Here is a 5881-nt window from a genome sequence, read left to right on the forward strand (position 1 = left end):
TTTCCCTGCACTCTAGCTGATACCAACGTGTCTCTGACACGGTCCATCTCGACAGCGGGGGGGGGAACCGGGGAAAAGAAAAAGGACAAAAAAAAAGCAGGCGAGGATGTGTGTGTGTGTGGGTGCGGTCTGCTAGCTATCGTATAAAGAACTCTAGAGTTAGACGCTGATCTCCTGTTGGCTCGTTTCGTTTCCGTTTCATTGCCCCGTGCCACGCCGCTCTCTAGTGCATGTGAGTTGTATTTTCTGTAGGGCAGAGGCTGTTTGCTTAAAGAAATCTGTGTACTTTCGTCGTCGTCCCCACCCACCCCAGGCCCACACCCCTGCCCCCCCCCAGCCAGTGTTTGAGTCCCCCTCTTATCGCCATTCTGTGATGGTAAGTTCCCAGTGATGTATAGTTTTCCCTCAGAGTCTATGAGCGACACGGAGGGCGTCTGTGTCCAGAGATTTTTAGACTCCCATGTCATGTGATGAGTATATATTTTTAAAAATAACTCCCATATAGTTTGGAATATGCGCATAATAGTAATCTTAAATTTGCTGTTGATGACTATGATGATAACGTTTTTTTTTTTTCAGTTTCAGCAGTGCACTGTGTTTATGAAATCCATTTTACTCATATTGTAGACGTTTTTTTTTTTTGTATTTGCTTTTGGGTTCCACATGTTGTACTTTGGGTTCCACATGTTGTACTTTGGGTTCCACATGTTGTACTGAGACATTTCAGAGGAATAAGATCTCTCCCTGTAATACTCTTTTATTTTCCCCCTCCCTCCCTTCTCAGTTTGTTTTACTTTTTTAATATATAAATATATATATCCTAGCGTAGCTGCCCTATCCAGACGCTATTCTCTGGGCCTTATCCTTCCCTGTTAACGTAGCTACGATAGCATGTCGCCATGGAAACACTCACTGCCTTAAAACAGTTGACCAGAGTAGGCTGGGCCAAGCAAGGAGACGCAGTCAGTCAGTCAGGAGGTGTTCGGACCTACGGACGCCTCCCCCCCCCCCCCCCCCGACAACACATCTAGACGGACAGTTACGTTTTATTTTGGGGAGGCGGGGGCTGGAGACCCACCCTAACAGCTTGGGTCTGAGGACAGGTCGAGGGGGCTGTGTAGACGCCATCTTGGACCCCCCTCACCACGCCAACTCCCAGCGGTGGCGGGCCGTGCCATCACGATACCGCAACCCCCCCCGGTCCCCGCCTCATGGGGGGGCCAGCCACACCTCGTGTAGAAAAGAGCGGAAACACAATAATGAATTGGACAGAATTGGTCACTTTCTCTCTATCTCTCTCTCTCAGGGTTCAAATGCACACATAACCCCCCCCCCCCCCTTATCTCCCCGCAGTCCGCCCTCAGAATGTAGACCTGCTCCCCCCCACAGCCCGCCCCCCCCCTCTGCACAGTGAGTTTTGTATGTTAAAGGTCTTTTTAGTTTTAGTTTCATTTTATTTCTTATCTTTTATTTTTTTCTTCCCTCCCCTGTTTTTCTTTGGCACTGAAGTCTAACCATCTTAACAAAGAATGCGTGATTGAGTGAATGTTTATCGTGACTGTATTGTTGAAATTGGGAAATGTATTTCTACAACATGTGAACATGCCCCCCCCTCCCTCTCCCCCTCCCCTCACTCTTGTTGTGAATTAATTGATTTTCTTTTTTCTTTCACCAGATTGCAAAAACCACAAAAGCGATTAAAATTTGTCCTGTAACTAGACTCTTAAGCTTTATTTTTGTTTTGTTTACTTTTTTATTAGAAACAATCATGTTTGTGATGGTAACTTCCGATGGTAAACTCCACACCGTATTTTAATAAAATCCTAAAAAATAGCCCTTTCTCTTGTGGTTTATTTTTCTCAAGCTGCGTATGTTTCCATCCTGCTCAGATGAGGAGGTCCCTGGGTGTTCTGCCATTTTTTTGTTTTTGATTACTCTTGGCCAGTTGCGAATGCGGGTACGTTTCCAAACACTTAACCCACAACAAATTGTTGACATCTGCCATGTTTGTGTTTATGGTCTCAGACCCACAGGGCGAGAAATAAATAGCGGGGAATACCAGCCTCAGAAAGTGGTACCACATGCCATGAGCGCACAGGGTCCAAGTGTGGGCCCTGAATCAGGGTTCAGGGTCTGGAGCATGTGGTCTTCATGGGGGTGCTGGAGGGCATACCTGGGCAGAAGCCTGGGTGAAAGACCCAGCAGGGAAAAGGCTCAGGAGAGATGAGGTCTATGAAAGCCCTGCCCTTAATTAAAACCAAATTGGATCTTTAATGTCAAAGACATTCTACATGTTGATTATAGATTTGTTTTTAATGTCTCATTCAGGCGGTACATCCCCCCCCCACCAGATCTGGACAGAACCTTGGAGCGGGGGGGGAGTTCAAGCGAGGGAGAAGCAGATTGCGTAACAGCAGCTCTGTTAGCATTGAGGAGGCCCGAGCTCGCAAAAAGAGTTCGCCAGACCTCTCCTGTTTCCTCCACATACTCGCACCTGTGTGTGTGTGTGTGATTGTGAGTGTGTGTGTGTGTGTGGGGGGGGGGGGCATACCGTGCCCTTCTTAGACTCTCCAGGCCACACTCTGACCCTCGTAGCCCACATGCTCGTCTTTATTGAGACGGGTTGCTACTGCACTCCCGGGAGTCCTGAAGGGTTCCCGGCACTCATGGACTACTTACGGGATCGATCAGATCCTGGCACACAACGACCAGAGATATAAACCTGGGCCTTGAGCACACAGATACACACAGACGCTGGTTCGAGACCCACATCCATAGCGTCCGCACACTGTTTACCATTGATTTGTGCGCTGCTGTGTGAAATGGGTTCATCTAGACGGAAGTGGAAAAGATGAGGGCTCGGGTTCGACAGGAGAGGAAGAGCTGGGATATTTATGTGTGTGAGGGAAATGCCATGTATGTGAAGGCTGCTCCCGTGTTATGCTTCAGTCCCCGGAGAGATAGGCCAGTCCGCCTCCGAAGACATCACAGTCGCAAACCAAGTGAACAAATATTTACCCGTGGGTCTCCTGCCTCAGCATGGAAAATACGGCGATGAGACCTGGTTGATGAGTCATCTCCCATCAGTGTAAACTCTGGTCCTGTAATCCTAATAAATCAAACTTATTTTGAATGTGGATTAACCCTAATAAACGACTTCATAACAGAAATGTTAAGCTCATGCATCAATCAATGGCTTCCCAGCATCGATCCAGCTGCCGTCGCTTGCTGTATTTCATGCCGTCTATCGAACTTCAGCGTCTGTTTTCTTCTGAAAGGCGGGCCAGCATTCTCCTGCAGTATTAAGTACTAGGTACTATTCCTCCTGAAGGAGCTGGGGTGACACCAGCCGACTGCAGTATTAAGTACTAGGTACTACTCCTCCTGAAGGAGCTGGGGTGACACCAGCCGACTGCAGTATTAAGAACTAGGTACTACTCCTCCGTAAGGAGCTGGGGTGACACCAGCCGACTCTAGTATTAAGAACTAGGTACTACTCCTCCTGAAGCAGCTGGGGTGACACCAGCCGACTGCGGTCGGGTTCCAGCGAGCTGCGCTGCTGACCGAAGCCTCTTGGCTGGCTCCCCCTTTCTCCTCTTCTTTCTCTGAGAGAGAACAACCTTTGACGTGGAGCTCCGGCAAACCGGCTGACCCGAGACCAGTCCCCGACCGGGGCAGGCCTGGGGCTCCAGCGCCAACTGGAAGGGGAAGCAGCGGCTGGCGGCGGCTCCTGGTCCCTGGTGGCCCTGATGATTGGGAGCCTGTGTGTGTATCAGCCGGAGCCCTGGGGACGCTTTAGGGGCCCTGCGTATGTTCTGGTGACTCAGGACCAGACCTGGACTGAGGGATCATTTCCCAGATTCCCAGGTGTGTGTGTGTGTGTGTGTGTGTGTGTGCACGTGTGTTTATTTGTGTGTGTGCTGCACCAATTTCGTCCATTTACACTAAGCCTGCTCTACTTTGCTCCGAATATTAATGATAGAAAAGTGCTTTCAAAGAATGCTTCAGCCAAAACACTATATGCTCATAAAAACACCCCATGGTAAACACTGCTGTCCTTTTGACTAATGTTTTACCGAGGCTGTTCATTCTGGCAGCAGCCTCCCTGCCCCTGAACACTGCCCCTCCAGACGGAAAGACGGATGAACGGACTGTCAAGAGTAAGACGGACATATTGGCTGAAATATTGAAACCTTGATGGTGAGGACGACTGATGGACACCCAGGGCCTTGATGACAGGGGGGAGTCAAATTCTCCTCCTCCACCCCCCCCCCCCCTTTGGCCTGTCATTTCCCCAACTTCCCCTCCTCCTTCTCCCCCTCCTCCTCATTTCATCATTTCCGTCATTTCCCCTACCTCCGATCCTCCCCCCCCCCCCCCAGTCCCCCTCTGGTTCCTGGAAGGCCCTGAGCCGGACCCCGGTGTGACGTGGCCGGGTCAAACCGGTCTCCTGGTGGGGCCCCGGTGCCCCGGCGGCTCCGCCCACTGGCTCCGCCCACCGGCTCCGCCCACCGGCTCCGCCCACCGGCTGATCTGAGGGGGCCGCTGTGTCTGCTCTGTGTCTGGGGAGGTAGCGCTTTACAGTGTGGTTTACTTTACTGGTTTACATTACCACTGGGAGGGTGCGTGTGTGTGGGTTTGTGTGCATGTGCGCGTGCGTGTGTGTGAGTGTGTGAGTGTGACGTGGCCAGAGCCAAGGACCCAATAAAGCCCGTCTAGAAGCTCTAGCATAACCTTAAAGGTGCCCTGGGATATAGATTATGATAAAGCTTTATTTTAATAGAATGTTCCTGGATAGTCCCTCCCTCACACACACACACACACACACACACACACACACACACACACACACACACACAGTGTGCATGGGCTTAGTTTCTCCCATCCAGTGGATGTCAGCAGAAGGCAGTGAAACCTCCCTGGTTGACCATGTGTGTACCAGCTGTAGGGGCTGGTGACCACCATCACCCCCCCTCCCTCTCTCTCTCTTTCTCTCTCTCTCTCTCTCTCTCTACCTCTCTCTCTACCTCTCTCTCTCTCTCTCTCTACCTCTCTCTCTCTACCTCCCTCTCTCTCTCTCTCTCTCTCTCTCTCTACCTCTCTCTACCTCTCTCTCTACCTCCCTCTCTCTCTCTCTCTCTCTCTCTCTCTATACCCCTCTCTCTCTCTCTCTCTCTCTCTCTCTCTCTCTCTCTCTCTCTCTCTACCTCTCTCTACCTTCCTCTCTCTCTCTCTCTCTCTCTCTCTCTCTCTCTCTCTCTCTCTCTCTCTATACCCCTCTTGCCCTCTCTCTCTCTCTATACCCCTCTTGCCCTCTCTCTCATCACAGTCGGATCAGCAGGAGCTTTCTGGAGCGAAGAACGACCAGGAGAGAGAGAAAAAAAGAAAACGAGAAAGTCTATGATGCATTGCAGCGTCCAATCAGTGAGTGTAATTGTGGCCAAGAGAGAAGGCTCCTTCTTAGCTCCAGACTCCACTCAGCGTTGGGTGAGCGATCCAGGTTGCATGTCTGCAGGAGAGAGCCTTATTAAGCCGTATAAAGAGCCGTATTTGACTTTCCCCAGAGTTCCCCCTGGTTTCCTTGGCATATCATTCATCAGCAACTTTACACCCCTGATGTCAGCCGTCGTTGGGTGAGTGTGTTTGCAGTAGCGCAGCAGAGATGGAAGGAAATATATAACAGGAGCCCTTCGCTGAGTGGCGTGCCTTAGAAGAGTTCAATGTGGTGTTGATTAACTTGTCAGCAATCTGAATTAAAGTTGCTGAGTTTAAGCACCTTGGACTAGCCTGTGTGTGTGTGTGTGTGTGTGTGTGTGTGTGTGTGTGTGTGTGTGTGTGTGTGTGTGTGTGTTGTGTGTGTGTGTGTGTGTGTGTGTGTGTG

Source organism: Pollachius pollachius, assembly GCF_949987615.1.
Source record: "Pollachius pollachius genome assembly, chromosome: 10".
NCBI lineage: Eukaryota > Metazoa > Chordata > Actinopteri > Gadiformes > Gadidae > Pollachius > Pollachius pollachius.